General features: G+C 36.6%; 1 protein-coding gene across 1 annotated transcript in view; it reads left to right on the top strand.

Moving 5' to 3' along the window:
- Nucleotides 1-19,301, top strand: part of KHDRBS2 (KH RNA binding domain containing, signal transduction associated 2) — a 685,450-nt gene that overhangs the window by 439,079 nt on the left and 227,070 nt on the right. The window lies entirely within an intron of this gene.

Raw genomic sequence — 19,301 nt, 5'->3', positions numbered from 1 at the left:
AATCTATAGAGGAGGGTGGAACCCACAGCCAAAGAACATAAAACCATCAAACACTACCAGCTCTGTAAAGGCCAATGGCAGGGCAAGAGGTGGTCACAGCCAGGAGCTCACAGCTCAAGGGCAGGATCCTAACAGATAAGTACCCCCAAAAATGTGTGTGCCTGTGTGTGTGTGTGAGCATGTGCATGGGTACAAGGATGGCGGGAACAGGGCCTTGGCATTTCAGTAGGTTTTTGCTTAAGTGATTAGGTGTGGCAGGCAGAGTTAAGGTGAAAGTGATCCTTAATATACCATGGTCACATTTGTGAGTGGCTTTTAACTTTTCTTTATAAATGATATTTCAATAAAGAAAAGTAAACATAACCCCATACACACACACACACAGGCATTCAATTTTTGAGATTACTTCCGTGAATCATTTAGGAGAAATGGAATTCCTGGGCCACAGTCCATTTTATGTTTTTTTAAATCTCTTTATAAAATTTTCTCAATCGCTTTCCATAAAAGTTCTAGCAAATAAGACTTCTACCAGTAATGGATTTGACCTTCTTCTTTAATCACACTGAGTATTATCAGAAATAATTAAAAGGAAAACAATCTGTGTTCGATGGGTGACAAAATCAATGTTATTCGGATTTACATTTCTTTGATTAATACAGAAAGTAGATATTTTCTTACAATTATATACTAATTTCAGTTCTTCTTCAATAAATTGTGTATTAATATCCTTTGCCTATCTATCAAACACATAATGCAATCCAATTTATTTATGCAGTAGTACATAAGGGACAAAACTTAGTGAATATTTTTTAAGACATGTGTATTAGTTTGCTTAGGGTTTCCCTAACAAAATACTACAGACTGGGTGGCTTAAACAACAGGAATTTTATTTTCTCACAGTTCTGGAGGCTGAAAATCTAAGACTGAGTTGTCAGCAGGTTTGGCTTTCTCTGAAGCCTCTCTCCTTGGCTTGTACATGGTCACCTCTTCTCCATGTCCTCACATGTTCACCCCTCAGTCTGGGTGTTGTCTGTGTCCTAATCTTTTCTTATAAGATCACCAGTCATATTGGATAAGGGTCACACACATGACCTTATTTCACCTTAATTACCTCTTGAAAGGCCCTGTCTCCAAAAACATTCACGTTCTGAGGTACTGGGCCAGGTTAGGACTTCAAAATATGAATTTTGTGGAGACACAGTTCAGCTTATAATATCCAAATGCTGAAAGATGGGATTTGTAAAGCAAGTAGGGGATACTTTTTGCTCAGTTTTCTTGAAGAGGTTTCTAGACAAGGAAGTTAAAATAATATTTGTTTCATGGATAGTTAATCCTAACAACATTGTTGAAGGTAGGCTGGATTAGAGAAAAAATGGAAATGAGTGACCAGCTGGAAGACTCTTGGAACAGCCTAGGAAGGTAACCTTGAGGTTCTCAACCATATTGTAGCCAGCAGACAGGGCAAGAGGACTATTCAGGAAGCATTTTCTGATTCTTAGACAAGTTATCTAGAACCTTCTCCAACAAGAACAGGCCTGGAGGATATAACAAAAACCTTTGGTTATGGTGGCTGTGACAACAATGATATGGTGGAAGGGCAAAGTTCTAAAGCATCCCTGCTGTCCTGGGTCCTCTTAGCTGCCCACCTCCAGAGCCCCCACACTCCCTTAAAGAGCATTGTCTCAGCCTGCCCTCAGCGACTGCCTAAGCTGGACTGACAGGAGCTCTGTGCTAGGGAGTTAACGATATGAAATGCAGGTTTGTATCTGCATCCTTCCTGTTAGGAGGTTGAGGCTCTGAAGGTTACTCAAGGATGAAGAGTTAGTAAGCATCAAGGCCTAGATTTGACCGAGGTCTCTGGGTGACAAAGCCTACCCTGCCCTGCTGAGGAGCTTTGATTTTAGGAAGCATTCATATCTGAACATTCTTTTGTTTTTCAAAGTTCAGACAGACTAAGTTAACTGAGATGCTAGTAAATTTATTTACATTAAGATGGCCCGTGGGTACCAGCACTACCACCTCAGCCAGTGAGTCGTGAGTCCTACCACAGTGAAAGCATTGCAGCATGCTGGTCCCTGTTTCTGCCATAAGGTTAAGATTAGTTCTAATAAACCTTTAAGCACAAGGGGGAGCTTAAGAGATCTTTATCCACTATAAAATTCTGAAGATGGTAATCATGGTCTATGATTCATATTTGCATTTTTTAGCTTAAGTATAGTTGATTCACAACAATGTGCCAATTAATAACATTTTATGAATCTTGTTGAAAGCTCCTTCTGTGTCTTTGGGAAAGATTTAGTTTAAAAAAATACCTAATTTCTCTGAGGAACACTACTTGTCAGGCCATTAACGTCCAAAGTCAACGCTGAGGACAGGTACGTTATCTTAGACTTGGCACTTTGATTATTAAAATAAGCCCATTATTGATAATCCTAAGAAGGATGCTAAATTCTCTATTTTAGAGCACATTAAAGAGATTTTTAGTTTGAATAAAATTTAAGTTTGTATACTTTTTAGTTTATTTTTATAAGGAAATTATTTTAAAATAGCCTGATGTTATTAACATGTAAATAACTTCTACGTGATGTTTGAAAACAGAAATAGTTCTTTTAATAGAAAAAAATATTACTATTAAAGCTCAGTTTTCAAAGAGGTAAAACCATTCCTCTCAGACAAATATTACAGAAATCTGTGTCAAAGTTTCTATTTAACCCATTAATTAATGAGGGAAGCAGTGATACTGTGATTGGCTCAAGGAGCATTTAGGAAATTAGGGTACTTATAGGTAATTTAATGAAGAAATGTTAAGATAGTATACAAATGGTTAGTTAGATACAAACTGGTTAGTATCTAACAGGCCATCAATCATTATAGTTATCTGTTCCACCAGACAGAAATAATTTGCATCTCTACTGGAGGAAATCTATTGAATACAAATTAGCAAGCAAAGTCTGGGACCTTTAATGAAGAGTAACAGTGAGAGGAACCAAATTCCTCCCTGGACAATCCTTGGGTAGCTGTTGCTCATATGTGATATTTAAAGATGATGCTGCCCATCTGGTTGCTTTTTTCTAAGTTTTGAATAATCTTTCTGGCAATTAAATGCTTAAATGCAAATTTGTGTGCAGATACCTTTATTTAAATATTCAAAATTATATGTGTCTACTTTTCATCTCAACATAGGCTGAAAGTATAAATAAGAAAATTTTCCTGTCTGCAAATAGTTTACAGTATAAAAGGGAAACAAATAGGTATACAGTGTATTATAATAAATGCAATAAAAGATATATGAATGAGTGATGATAGGATTCTGAAGTGCTCCAGGGATTTCAGGTCTTGGTGATCAGGGAAATTCCTTAAAGAGGTGACATTGAAAAACAGATAAGATGTATGAGACTCATGGAATCTGGTAAAAAGAAAATATACCTCTATCTCTCTCAGTATATAATTTTTGGTGGATTTCCTTCTATCTTCATTTCTATATGGGGAGTTTTATACAATGTTGTACATATAATATTGTGACCTGCTTGTTCATTTGTATATATATTAAGCAACTTTCTATGGATATGTTAAGCGTTTGGAGTTTGGATGTGGAGGAAATAGAGGCAGGGTAGTCAGTTTCAAAAATGGTGTTTCATAAAGTGTGAGCTCCAGATCACCTGTATCAGAATTAAGAGGCTTGTTTAAAAGGCAGTTTCCTGAAGCCACTTCCCCATGACCATCTTGCCTTGTCTTGTACCCACAGTCCCTGTGTATAGTCAGGCACATCATGATATGTAAGCAATTACTTTCTAAACTGAACTTTAGGAGTTAGTATGGTAACAGATGTTTCGCTAAGGGATTAGAGATTACCAAAAGTGTACCAGTGAGGAAACTAAGGAGAAGAGGAATGCAAAAGTATATAACAAATATCGATTATGGAAAGGCAGTGATTTCTCAGTTTAACAACAATAACATCAGTTTATAACATTAAGCAGAAGCAGTCATTTTTAAAGAATTTTATCAAATATATTCTAACCTGTAAAATACAATTAATTGATTATATTCATTGCTCTGAAATAACATACCTATATATGTAAATAACTTACAAATTGTTGGGGAAATATAATTAAAAGCAAAATCTTCTCCCAATCCAGAAACCCTCTCCACAAACGTAGTAGAGAAAGAAAATAGTTTTATTATTGAATAAGCATTAAACAAGAATGATATGTGCAACACAGGCAAACCACTAAAAGAATATAAAACCAGAAAGTAATCTTACCCTTTTATATACAACCAATACAACCCATTCCACATACGTTTTCAAGATGGACAATAGCTAGTCCTCAAGTAAGAGGATTTGACAGCATCATTCGTCACACAGAGTTCATCCTAACTTTATCTGGTTATTGGGGTAACCATCTGTATTGGCTAATTGGCTTTATCCAGAGGAGAAAAAACCCATATCTTTATGACAGGAAGTAGTTTTACAACCTGGAGCAAGGCCCCAACCAAAGTTAGGCTCCTACCTCCCAACAGAAACTGGGAGGTAGGGGTGTTATTTATCTTGATGCTTGCATTTCAAAGAGATGGCTTCCAAGTCTTTCTTCAGGTCATAAAGCTGACAAAAGGCCTATCTAGTCTTCAAAAGGATTTATATACATTTCAAAGAGAGGAGAAAGTGCTTATAATCACAAGTTTTCTAAATTTCAGTCAGCCCTCCTTATCTGCAGTTTCCTCTTCTGAGGATTCAATCAACTGAGAATCAAAAATATTTGAAAAAAAATAATTTCAGAAAGTTCCAAAAAGCAAAACTTGAATTTAGTACTGACTGGCAACTGTTTACATAGCATTTACATTGTATTAGGTATTATAAGTAAACTAGAGATAATTTAAATTATATAGGAGGATGTGCCTTGGTTATATGCAAATGCTACATCATTTTATATAAGGGATTGAGCATACCCAGAATAAAATTAGAACCACTTTCTCCAGGTAGGTAAATGCTTGTTGTTTGTATTAAATGACCACAATACATTTTACATTAAATAAAATATTTACTCAGTAAATTTATGACAAAAGTATATTTCTCAGGAAAATTTATGATAGTTATAATTTATTTATTCTCTTTCTCTACAACACTGAAAACCATCATACATGAATTGTCATAACGATCATTTTCTGGAACAAAATATAGGTACAGCTCAGAAATATTGTGGGTTTGGTTCCTGAACACCACAATAAAGCGTATGCCACAATAAAGGGAGTCACATGAAATTTTTGGTTTCTCAGCACATATAAAAGTTATGTTTATATTATAGTCTCTGAAGTGTGCAATAGAATTATATCTAAGAAAACAAAGTACAGACCTTAAATTAAAAATAATGTTGTTGGAAAAACGATACTGATAGACTTGCTCAACGCAGGGTTGCCACAAACCTTCAATTTGTAAAATACGCAATATCTGGAAAGCTCAATAAAGTGAAACAATAAAATGAGATATATCTATAACATTTCTTTCTATTTTTAAAAGGCACTGAAGGAAAATTTATTATAAATGCAATTTAAAAGATCTTTTACTGTTATTATGTAATAAATTATGCTTATCAGGTATATTTTTCTGCAAGGGCTCTATCTTATATTTTTAGAACCACCAGATTCTGCAGTGTTTATTTTTGGAGTCATTACTTCATGCAACAATTTAAAGCTTACAAGGAATATCTTCTAATTTTGAGAATTGAATTATAAATCTCTGTAATTATTATAGGACTTCTTAGTGGATAGAGAAAACTCTATATGCAAATAATTTATTCATAATATTTTAAAGTTTTAACTCTAGTTTCTCATATGGAAATATACTCAAATAGAGAAATATTTAAAATAGAGCAAAACCCAGCTCAGGTCAGATTTTTCTGACCTCATTGCCAAGAGGTAGACACCAGTCATGCACTGTGACCAACCAGGAAGGCAGTATACAACAGTACACATGCAACATGTCTATATGACTTATTCTATGGAAATTGTAGCCACTTTGGGGTAAATAAGGGTAGCAACTGTGGTTTAGAGTATCTATTATATCAGAAATTGACTTATAAATTGATATACAAAATATTCTTCATGCAGAATGTAATTTGATCCATAGTCTGTAATTTGGTCTATATTGCCTTTGTCTAAAAATGGTAATTAAAGTAATAGTAGGGAAATGAGGGTGCACATCTTCTATGAAATACTACGTTTTTTTGAGAGACTGGTAGATAGAGAGGCTTTCTCAGATTTAGTCTCCCCACGTCCACCATCATCACAACCTCCCAGTAGCAGTTAGTGAGAAATGTTCTAAAATTCCATTGAGATCAACTCCGATCTCATAGGTGAATCAGAATTGGGAAATGATAATCTTTAACATCAGACTATTCGTAATGTAGGAAAATGCTTTTAATATCCATGTTTGCCTTTAAAAGCTACAGGTGTTTTGAATGACTTTTATTTACGTGGGCTCATATGTCAGTCATACTTATTTTTAAAAGACACATTCTGGGAATTCCCTGGTGGTCCAGTGGTTAGGACTCTGAACTTTCACTGCCAAGGGCACAGGTTCAATCTTGGGTCAGAGAACTAAGGGCTTGGCCAAAAATAAATAAATAAATAAAAATTAAAAAAAGACATTCTATAAAAATTCAAAATTTCTCCCCTGAAAATATCATGATGTGTATCATTTTAAACAAAAACTAAATAATTAAAATTCCGAGAATTTTCCTTGTTCATTGTTAAGTAAATTTTTTCTCTTTCTAAGCATGTAATATTTATGTAAACCAGCTTGCCGGGGAAAAATGCAAAGCAGATAGAGTTTCCAAAGTGGGGATATTGGGCTCTGTTGATTGATTTAATTCAGCCACTATTGACTGAACAGAGACTAAGCTTTAAGGTGAGATATAATAAAATGCAGAAATGAATAAGAGACAAGGAATATAAAGATAAATACTCAGATAAATCTACAACAGGATATTGAGTACAATGAAAAAGTTTTACATGATTTTAGAAGGAGAGAGAATTGGGCTATCAGGAAGGTATACAGAAGCTATTCATTCCTTCATTTAAGTGTAAATTTATTTTTACTTATTTGCTTATTTATTGTTTGAATTTCTACTTTGTGCAGGCAATGTTCTGGTCACTGGGGTTAAACTAGGGAACAAGACAAATTTCCTGCTCTTAGGCTATTTCCCTGTTACATGTGATTGATTATAGCCTTAAGAAGTGGATGGAATATCAGTAAGGGTAAATGAAGTGAAATCTTTCCAGGCAGTGGGAAATCCAAGGATCCTGGCAAAAATGTGTGAGAAAATAGGAAATAGGAAGGAAACTATTTGGCTGGAGTGTAAGGTACATACAGGAATTAGTAGAATTTAAGGTGAGAAGAGGAGTTGAAACACCAGTAGGATCAATAGGAAAGTGGTATTTACTGAAGGTTTTAGAGGAGAGAACACTGTAACCGAAGGTGCTTTGGTGAGGATTAAATGTGATGATAAATGAGAGAGGTCGGGCCAGAGTCCGCTGATGCTAGTTGAGATCATTTTTATAGTCCAGGTGAAAGGTAATAAAGTATCTGAAATCATGGAAAAGATTTTGATAAATATGGTGATTTGAAACCTTTATTTATTTTTGTCTGAGAGATAGCACTCTATATCCAGTAGACTTTTAGAAATAGAATCACAAATTAGAAATGGCATCATTCCCTTCCTTCATCCCCTTACCCAAAGGCAATAGGAGAAATTCAAAAAAAGCTCAGATTTTAAACCAGTGTGAATATTAACAATGGTTTAATTCTCATTGTTTGAAACAGAAAAGATTGACACATTAAACATTAAAGAAATTTTTTAAAAAATTAAGGGTTCATTAAGGGTTCATTCAATGAAAAGAGAAGTGAAAATATTAAATGTGATAGGTCAAATGATAATTAGATACACTGACAATTATATATTAAAAAATAAATCCTGGGCTTTTTGATAAAAATGTAGAATCGTGGTTATTATAATTGAAACTCTTCTTAAAAGAAAGTCATCCAAATAAGCTTTCTATTTGCTTGTGGAAAATATAATGGCCTAATAATGTCTAATAAGAAGATGCATATCACATGGAGATGTCAATAATAATGATGTCAATAATAATATCACATGGAGATGTCAATAATAAGTGAATTTTTTTAGATATAATACAAATGCCATACCTTTCATCCTTTTAAAGTGGATGTTAGTATATTCACAGAGCTGTGCACAACCTCATTCCAGAACATTTTTCTCACTACAAAAAGAAACTCTGTGCCCGTTATTAGTCACTCTCCACCCACTCTTCCCCCAGCCCTTGGCCCACACTGATCTACCTTTTGCTTCTATGGATTTGCTGATTCTGAACATTTCATAACAATGGAATTATGTAATCTGTGGCCTTTCGTGTCTGGCTTTTTCACTCAGTATAGTGTTTTCAAGGTTCATGCTGTTTGTATTGTGTATCAGTAGTTTATTCCTTTTTATGTCTGAACAATATTTCATTGTGATGATGTACCACAATTTGTTTATCCATTCTTCAGTTGATGGAAATTTGGGTTGTTTCCACTTTTCACATACTACGAATAAAGCTGCTATGAACATCTGTGTACAAATTTTTGTGTGAACATATGATTTCGATTATCTGGGTATATTCTGGGTCATATTATAACTGTGTTTAACTCTTTTGAGCAGCTGCCAAACTGTTTTCCAAAGCAGCTGCACCATTTTATATTCCCACCAGCAATGTCTGAGGGTTCCAATTACTCCTCATCCTTGCCAGCACTGTTACTGTCCAGCTAATATGTGTATTTTGTCAGCAAATTTGGAAGCATGCTTATGCTGTTTCACAGTGTGGTCTTTCTAGCTCTTTAGACATGTAAGACACAATCACCAGGTCAATATCAGGAAGCATTCAAAATCTCTCCCCTCTTTACTGTGAAATTTGGGTCACACATGCAAAGGTAATGTAGACTGTCATTATTCAAAACAAGTGTTAAATGTGAATGTTTGTGTCTCATTGAATAACGAAACCATGCCTCACACAGATGGGATGCCAGGCCCTGTCCCCCTGCACAGCGGTAACCAATTTTTCTTTTCAGTGTGTATGTCACTAGAAAACTGCATAAGTAATAGCTGTTAGATTCCTATGCTAACCTGGTGTTCTGACCTTGTTTTGTCATAGGTGGCAGCATGAAATACCTTAGTAGCTTTAACACTGGTGGCTAGGTAAACACTGCTTTTGCTTAAGATCAAGCAGGAAAGTAATAAGGCAGCAATTTCAGATGTCATAGAAGCCAAGAACACATAGGACGAGGCGAATTTTCTTTACACGGACAAGAATATAAAGGATGGGCATTCTTCACCTGCCAATGCACTGAGGAAGAAACAAAAATGGTTTAGCACTGTTTAAAGCTCATAAACTGCAACCATAAATCAGCAAATTAGCTAATGATTGCTTCTGGGTAGTGATACATGATGAAAAACAAATGAGGAAAGGTACTCAAGGATTGCACTTCATAGATGCTGAAAAAATTAAAGCTCCATCTTCATAAAAAAATTGTTTAAGTGATTTTATAAAGGGTTGTGCCCTGGTAGCAGAATAATTACCACTTCAAATGAGTATGTTTTATAATAAATGCTACCACATCAACTGTGCTTTTCAGTGCCAACTGTTGTAAATGATTCATACTGTTCCCAGGAAGATGCAAGTGTGGGGCTCATTTGGAAAGATGCAGTCAAGCCTGTCCCAGCAGAGTGCATGGAAATAGCAAGAGTTTAATCCATAGTACCAAGACCTGGGCCTGTCATCAGTAAGGACACAATAAATATTTATTAATGAGATTGCTTACAAAATCAGAGAGCAACATTAATCTTTGTAAAGCCAAATTAATCTTCTTGATCTTGTTTACTATCTATAACTAATCTGCTGCTTTATTTTAAGCATAATAATGAAATTTTTAAAGGTTCAATTCTTTTGTGTTATAAATGTATTTACTGAATAGTTTCCATATGAAAACCACCATTATAGGAAAAGAGATAAATTTAAAGACATGGATCCTGCTAGAAACCATGCAAAACAATGCCTGTGTATTTATTTTATTACCTATTTTCAGAGTTTTTAAATAGCAGTAAGGGAGAGTAAGCTAGAAAAAAATTCAAAACTGAGACTGGTTAGTTCCAGTGAAAGCTTGTTTAGATGTGTGGTTTACCTTAAAAATAAGAAAACTACCATTTCCTGTGATTAGTACTAGCAGAACTCAGATGCCCTGAGATTTTGGACCGTAAGTTGTTTTAAGAGCTACTATAAGGCACAAATTCAGATTTATTTTGATAAAAAGTTTAACTCTCAAATTTAATTCCGGAATATAATAAATCCATATGAAACAGATGGTCCCCAAGAGTCACTGAGGCCTATTGTTTGGGCTGTATGTCTGTTTCAGTTTATAAAGATCATTTTCTATGTCATCAGGCAATGAAAGATGGGAGCTTAGACAGAGTTAGCTGTTTTTCTCCTCCCATAAAGAAGCAGGATGAGAATTTCATTTCTCCCTGGGTCAAACCTCTGAGCTTAATGAGCTCAGCTGGGGCGCTAACACTGAGGGTTCACGACGGAATGAGGTGGGAGCAGAAGCTGCCAGTATGACCAGACCAGCCTTGCCACCTTGGATGAGAAGGTGACTTCTCCCTCCATCTCTGTGAGCACCCATCATTGTTTTTGTCTCTCTTGGTGCCCAGGACTTCTGCGAGAAAGCCAGCTCAGCATAAACCGGTTAGAATCAGCTCATGTATTTATCATTATCTATTAGCTCCTTGTTTTTGTTGCAGAGGATTTTAAGCTTCAAACTGTTCCCCCTTTCCTTTTTTTTTTTTGTTTTTTGTTTGTTTTTAGGAAGCACATGTCCAAAGAACTGATAGAAGCTTTAACTATTTTTTGCTACATCAATTTTTAACAGAATATTGCTTTTATTTAAAGGGACTGGACTGTGTGTTACAGTTGAATCTTTGACTACAGGAACTGAGATATTGCAAGCAACCAAACAAAATCATATTTGTATTGTCTACTTTTACGATGTCAAAAGTCATTTCTTGTAATACTGTAGAAAAAAAAAGATCCCTTGCTACTAGTTTGACATAGCAAACATTATATACTTAAATATAAGCTATTTTAATGTCATTTTGCAATGTAAATTTAGGTTTTTTGTTCAATTTTCTACGATTTGAATTGAAAACAGTGTTGCAACACTCATTTGAAAGTTCTGTGAAAATAGCCCTTTGTTTCTACTCACGATATTTGTTTTTTCTTGCCCTAGTAATAATTGAGGACAAATATTACTATGTAAAGATAACACAAACCTGAATAGATTTTTTTCACTGAAAATATTTGTTTAAAATTAATGCACAGACAATATGTGGATATTTTCGTTCTTAAATAAATATTCTGTCCAGCGGAGGAGAAATGGCAAAACTAGAAGGCGCCAATAATGAACTTCTACACTTCTTTCCTTCTCCATGTTTCTTCATCATCCACACTTACATCCTTCTTTCAAGAACCATATGATATGCTGTGTCCTCTTTTCAGGCAATATTTTTGCTTCTTTCTACTGTAAGACTATCCAAACACGTGTGTTCTTGATCTTTCACTGACTTTCAGTAACTTACTAATGTATCAGTTTTTTCTATATCTTTGTCACTTTTATCTCTTGGCTAACTTTTTCATTCAACAAATCATTTCAATTTTACTATCATAGTAAAACCAAAATCATAAACTTAAAAAAAAAAAGACTTACAAAGTTTATTAACTTGTTCAATCTCACAAAGAAAATAAATAGCTAAGCTGGGATTTATTTATTTATTTATTTATTTTGGAGTATAATTGTTTTACAATGTTGTGTTAGTTTCTGCTGTACAATGAAGTGAATCAGCTATATGTATACCTACATCGCCTCCCTCTTGCACCTCCCTCCCAACCCCCATCCCACCCAACTAGGTCATCACAGAGCACTGAGCTGATCTCCCTGTGCTATACAGCAGGTTCCCACTAGCTATCTGTTTTACACATTGTAGTGTATTTATGTCAAACCTAATCTCCCAATTCCTCCTACCCTCCCCTTACCGCCCTGTGTCCACATGTCCATTCTCTACATTTATGTCTCTATTCCTGCCCTACAAATAGGTTCATCTGTACCATTTTTCTAGATTCCACATATATGCATTAACATATAGTATTTATTTTTCTCTTTCTGGCTTACTTCACTCGGTATGACAGACTCTAGGTCCATCCACATCTCTACAAATTACCCAATTTTGTTCCTTTTTATGGCTGAGTAATATTCCATTGTATATATGTACCACATCTTCTTTATCCATTCATCTATCGTTGGACATTTAGGTTGTTTCCATGTCCTGGCTATTGTAAATAATGCTGCAATGAGCACTGGGGTACATGTGTCCTTTTGAACTATGGTTTTCTCAGGGTATATGCCCAGTAGTGGGATTGCTGTGTCATATGGTAGTTCTATTTTTAGTTTATTTAAGAACCTCCATACTGTTCTCCATAGTGGCTGTATCAATTTACATTCCCACCAACACTGCAAAAGGGTTCCCTTTTCTACACATCCTCTCCAGCATTTACTGTTTGTAGATTTTTTGATGATGGCCATTCTGACTGGTGTCAGGTGATACCTCACTGTAGTTTTGATTTGCATTTCTCTAATAATTAGTGATGTTGAGCATCTTTTGACATGCCTCGTGGCCATCTGTATGTCTTCTTTCATTGAAATGTCTACTTAGGTCTTCCGTCCATTTTTAAATTGGGTTGTTTGTTTTTATGGTATTCAGCTCCGTGAGCTGTTTGTATATATTTGAGATTAATCCTTTGTCCATTTCTTCATTTACAAATATTTTCTCCCATTCTAAGGGTTGTCTTTTCATCTTGTTTATGGTTTCCTTTGCTATGCAAAACCTTTTAAGTTTCATTAGGTCCCATTTGTTTATTTTTGTTTTTATTTTCATTACTCTAGGAGGTGGGTCAAAAAAGATCTTGCTGTAGTTGATGTCAGAGTGTTTTTCCTATGTTTTCCTCTAAGAGTTTTACAGTGTCTGGTCTTACATTTAGGTCTTTAATCCATTTTGAGTTTATTTTTGTATATGGTGTTACGGAGTATTCTAATTTCATTCTTTTACATGTAGCTGTCCAGTTTTCCCAGCACCACTTATTAAAGAGGCTGCTTTTTCTCCATTGTTTGTTCTTGCCTCCTTTGTCATAAATTAGGTGACCATATGTGTGTGGGTTTATCTCTGGGCTTTCTATCCTGTTCCATTTATCTATATCTCTGTTTTTGTGCCAGTACCACACTGTCTAGATTGCTGTACTTTGTAGTATAGTTTGAAGTCAGGGAGCCTGATTCCTCCAGCCCCGTTTTTCTTTCTCAAGATTGCTTTGGGAGAAAAACAAATACTGTATGCTAACACATATATATGGAATCTAAAGAAAAGATCATGAAGAACCTAGGAGCAGGACAGGAATAAAGACGCAGACCTATTAGAGAATGGACTTGAGAACACGGGGAGGGGGAAGGGTAAGCTGGGACAAAGTGAGAGAGTGGCATGTTCATATATACACTACCAAATGTAAAACTGATAGCTAGTGGGAAGTAGCCACATAGCACAGGGAGAAGCTTGGTGCTTTGTGACCACCTAGAGGGGTGGGATAGAGAGGGTGGGAGAGAGGGAGATGCAAGAGGGAAGAGATATGGGGATATATGTACATGTATAGCTGATTCACTTTGTTATAAAGCAGAAACTAACACACCATTGTAAAGCAATTATACTCCAAAAAAGATGTTAAAAAAAATATGGTATAAACTTACAAAGGAATACTATACAAACTTAAAAAAGAAAATCTGCAGTATGCAACAATGTGGACGAACCTTGAAGACATTATGCTAAGTAAAATAAACCAGTCACAGGAAGACAAAAAAAAGGAGACTGCTTTGGCAATTCAGGGTCTTTTGTGTTTCCATACAAATTGTAAAATTTTTTATTCTGATTCTGTGAAGAATGTCATTGGTAATTTGATAGGGATTGCATTTAACCTGTAGATTGCTTTTGGTAGTATGGTCATTTTCACAATATTGATTCTTCCAATGCAAGAACATGGTATATTTCTTCATCTGTTTATGTCATCTTTGGTTTCTTTCATCAGTGTTTTATAGTTTTCTGAGTACAAGTCTTTTGCCTCTTTAGGTAGGTTTATTCCTAGGTATTTTATTCTTTTTGTTGCGATGGTAAATGGGATTGTTTCCTTAGTTTCTCTTTCTGATTTTGCATTGTTAGTGTATAGGAATGCAAGAGATATACGTGCATTAATTTTGTATCCTGTAACCTTACAAAATTCATTGATTAATTCCAATAGTTTTCTGGTGGCATCTTTAGGATTTTCTATGTATAGTATCATGTTTTCTGCAAGCAGTGGTAGTTTTACTTCTTCTTTTCCAAATTGTATTCTTTTTATTTATTTTTCTTCTCTGATTGCTGTGGCTAGGCCTTCCAAAACTATGTTGAATAAGAGTGGCAAGAGTGGCCATCCTTGTCTTGTTCCTGATCTTAGTGGAAATGTTTTCAGGTTTTTATCATTGAGTATGATGTTTGCTGTGGGTTTGTCATATATGGCCTTTATTATGTTGAAGTAGGTTCCCTCTATGCCCATTTTTTGGAGAGTTTTTATAATAAATGGGTGTTGAATTTTGTCAAAAGCTTTTTCTGCATCTATGAGATGATCTTTTATTTATTTATTTATTTATTTGCAGTACATGGGCCTCTCACTGTTGTGGCCTCTCCCATTGCGGAGCACAGGCTCCGAATGTGCTGGCTCAGCAGCCATGGCTCATGGGCCCAGCCGCTCCGTGGCATGTGGGATCTTCCCAGACCGGGGCACGAACCCATGTTCCCTGCATCGGCAGGCAGACTCTCAACCACTGCGCCACCAGGGAAACCCTGTTGGAAGACTTTTAATTACAGTTTCCATTTCATTATTGTGATAGATCTGTTTATATTTTCTAATTCTTCCAGTTTCAGTCTTGGAAAATTGTACCTTTCCAAGAATTTGTCCATTTCCTTGTGGTTGTCCATTTTATTGGCATTTGGTTTTTTGTGCTAGTCTCTTATAATCCCTTGTATTTCTGCAGTGTCAGCTGTGATTTCTCCTTTTTCATTTCTAATTTGATTATATGTGTCCTCTCCCTTTTTTTCTTGATGAGTCTGGCTAAATGTTTCTCAATTTTGTTTATATTCTCAAAGAATCAACTTTTAGTTTTATTGGTCTTTGCTATTGTTTTCTTTGTTTCTATTTCATTTACTTCTGCTCTGATCTTTATGATTCCTTTCCTTCTACTGAGTTTGGGTTTTCTTTGTTCTTCTTTCTCTAGTTGCTTTAGGCATAAGGTTAGATTGTTTATTTGAGATTTTTTCTTGTTCCTTGAGGTGAGACTGAATTGCTATCAACTTCCCTCTTAGAACTGCTTTTGCTGTGTCCCATATGTTTTGGGTTGTCGGGTTTTCATTGTCATTTGTTTCTATGTATTTTTTAATTTCTTTTTTGATTTCTTCAGTGATCTCTTGTTTATATAGTAGCACACTGTTTAGCCTCCATGTATTTGTGATTTTTACAGTTTTTTCCTATAACTGATTTCCAATCTCATAGTGCTGTGGTCAGAAAAGATGCTTGATATGATTTAAATTTTCTTAAATTTTCCAAGGCTTGATTTGTGACTCAGGATGTTTTCTATCCTGGAGAACAATTCATGTGCACTTGAGAAGAAAGTATATTCTGCCACTTCGGGTGGAATGATTTATAAATATCTATTAAATCTATCTGGTCTGTTGTGTCATTTAAAGCTTATTTTTCCTTATTTATTTTCTGTTTGGATGATCTGTCCATTGGTGTAAGTGGGGTGTTAAAGTCCCTCACTATTATTGTGTTACTGTCAATTTCGCATTTTATGGTTGTTAGCATTTGCCTTATGTATTGAGGTTCTCCTGTGTTGCGTGCCTATATGTTTGCAACTGTTATATCTTCTTCTTGGGTTGATCCCTTGATTATTATGTAGTGTCCTTCCTTATCTCTTGTAACAGTCTTTATTTCAAAGTCTATTTTATCTGATATGAGTATTGCAACACCAGGTTTCTTTTTTTTTCTTTTTTTAAAAAATATCTTTATTGGAGTATAATTGCTTTACAATGGTGTGTTAGTTTCTGCTGTATAACAAAGTGAATCAGCTATACGTATACATATATCCCCTCCCTCTTGTGTCTCCCTCCCACCCTACCTATCCCACCAAAAACAGAAATATACATCAATGGAACAGGACATATGCACATATGGTCAACTTATCTTTGATAAAGGAAGCAAGAATATACAATGGAGAAAAGACAGCCTCTGTAATAAGTGGTGCTGGGAAAACTGGATAGCTACATGTAAAAGAGTGAACTTAGAACACTTCCCAATACCATACACAAAAATAAATTCAAAATGGATTAAAGACCTAAATGTAAGGCCAGACACTATAAAACTCTCAGAGGAAAACATAGGAAGAACACTCTTGTGACATAAATCACAGCAAGATCCAGCTTTCTTTTGATTTCCATTTGCATGGAATATCTTTTTCCATCCCTTCACTTTCATTCTGTATGTGTCCCTATGTCTGAAGTGGGTCTCTGTAGACAACATATATATGGGTCTGGTTTTTGTATCCTCAGCCAGTTTGTGTCTTTTGGCTGGAGCATTTAATCCATTTACATTCAAGGTTATAATCAATATGTAAGTTCCTGTTACCATTTTCTTAATTGTTTTGGGTTTGTTTTTGTGGGTCTTTTTCTTCTCTTGTGTTTCTCACCTAGAGAATTTCCTTTAGCATTTGTTGTAAAGCTGGTTTGGTGGTGCTGAGTTCTCTTAGCTTTTGCTTGTCTGTAAAGGTTTTGATTTTTCCATCGAATCTAAATGGTATCCTTGCTGGGTAGAGTAATCTTGGTTGTAGGTTTTTCTCTTTCATCACTTTAGTATATCCTGCCACTCCCTTCTGGCCTGCAGTTTCTGCTGAAAAAGCAGCTGATAACTTTATGGGGATTTCTTGGCATGTTGTTTTTTGCTTTTCCTTTGCTGCTTTTAATATTTTTTCTTTGAATTTAATTTTTATTAGTTTGATTAATATGTGTCCTGGTGTGTTTCTCCTAGGGTTTATCCTGTATGGGACTCTCTGCACTTCCTGGACTTGGGTGGCTAGTTCCTTTTCCACGTTAGGAAAGTTTTCAACTTTAATCTCTTTGAATATTTTCTCAGAACATTTCTTTTTCTCTTCTTCTGGGACCCCTATAATTTGAATGTTGGTGCTTTTAGTGTTGTCCCAGAGGTCTCTGAGATTATCTTCAATTCTTTTCATTCTTTTTTATTTATTCTGCTCCTCAGCAGTTATTTCTACCGTTCTGTCTTCCAGCTCACTTATTCATTTTTCTGCCTCAGTTATTCTGTTATTGATTCTTCTAGTGTATTTTTCATTTCAATTATTGTGTTGTTCATCTCCATTTGTTTGTTCTTTAGTTCTTCTAGATCTTTTTTAAACATTTTTGTAGTTTCTCAACCCATGCTTCCATTCAATTTCCGAGTTTCTGGATCATCTTTACTATCATTATTCTGAATTCTTTTTCAGGTAGCTTGCCTATTTCCTCTTCATTTATTTGGTCTTGAAGATTTTTACCTTGCTCCTTCAACTGTGATATATTTTTTGTTGTGTCATTTTTCTTTTTTTTTTTTTTTGATTGGTGGGTTTGTGTTCCTATCTTACTGGTTGTTTGGGCCGAGGCTTCCAGCACTGGAGTTTGTAGGCTGTTGGGTAGAGCTGCCTTAGTGCTGAGATGAGGACCTCTGGGAGACCTCAGTCTGATGAATATTCCCTGGGGTCCAAGGTTCTCTGTTAGTCCAGTGGTACAGACTCAGAGCTCCCACTGCAGGAGCTCTGGCCTGACCCCCATCTCGAGAACCAAGATCACATAAGTCATGCAGGGTGGCAGAGAAAAAAAAAGGAACAGAACAATAACAAAGAGTAAAAAATAAAATAGGATTGGAAAACTAACAGATATGTTGGAAAGAATAAAAAAAATAAAAATATAGATGAAACAACAATTGGAAGGTAAAACAGAACCACAAGGTAAAAAAGAGGAGAAAATAAAAAGCTAGCAAAGGGCAGGGCTTAGGCAACGACGGGTTTTAGGTTGTGGTTGTGGCTATGCTTAGGACCCACAGGGCTTAAAAAGGCCCTGGGGACATGAGGGATGGGGCTTAGGCTCAACAGGAGCTTAGGCTCCAGCAGGAGCAGCCCAGGAGTGCCTCTGGCCTTGGAGGGTGGAGGCCCCCAGCAGGCTCACTGGACCCATGTGGGCAGGGGAAATGCTAGGTGCATTGCCCCCTGATCCTCTGATCCTGGAGGGTCCCCCCCACAGTTTGCCTCTCCTCCTCCCTCTTTCCCACACTCCTAGGACCCACAAGGCTGGAGGGGGCCCCAGAGAATGGAGGACCAGGTCCAGGGGCCCAGCAAGTTTCCCGGGTCCCAAGTGGGCAGGGAAAACGCCCTCCACACCTCCCCTGATCCTCTGATCCCAGAGGGCCCCTCCCACCTGCCTCTCCTCTTCTCCTCCCCCTCACTGCCTCCCTCCTATGCCCCATGACCAACGCAGCCTGTAGGGGGCCTCGGAGGGCCGAGGACCTGGTCCAGGAGCCCTGCAGGTTTCCTGGAGCTGATTGGGCAGGGGAAACACTAGGTGCACTCCGCCTTGATTCTCCAAGCCCCCTGGAAGGTCCCTCCAGGAGTGGGAACCCTGCCCCCTCCCAGCTACCTCTCAGGGGTAGCATTCCTGTCTGACCACCACCTTCTCCTCCCCCTCACTCCCCCCACATCCTATGTGGTCACTTGGGGGTTCCTCCCATCTCCTTGGGCATCGACGTCCCCCACCATTGTCTGGCAGGTGCCTTAGCTGTGGGGAGATATGTACTCCATGTACTCCCCTGCTGCCATCTTGACTCCACCTCAAAGCTGGGATTTAAACCTCAACAACAATGGACCATGTACACTTTCACCTCCTTAGATGTTAGCCCTGGGCTCTGTCCATTCATCCACTTGTCCATCTCTTCAGTCATTTATTCACTCCCTTACAAATAGTTATATTTATTCCTTTGCTTCTAGCCATTCCCTTGCTAGGCACAGGGTATCCAATGCAAAACAACTAGAAAAT

The sequence above is a fragment of the Lagenorhynchus albirostris genome, chromosome 10, assembly GCF_949774975.1.
Source record: "Lagenorhynchus albirostris chromosome 10, mLagAlb1.1, whole genome shotgun sequence".
Taxonomy (NCBI): Eukaryota; Metazoa; Chordata; class Mammalia; order Artiodactyla; family Delphinidae; genus Lagenorhynchus; species Lagenorhynchus albirostris.
The sequence above is the reverse complement of the archived record's forward strand: the minus strand, read 5'-3'. Positions and strand labels throughout refer to the sequence as shown.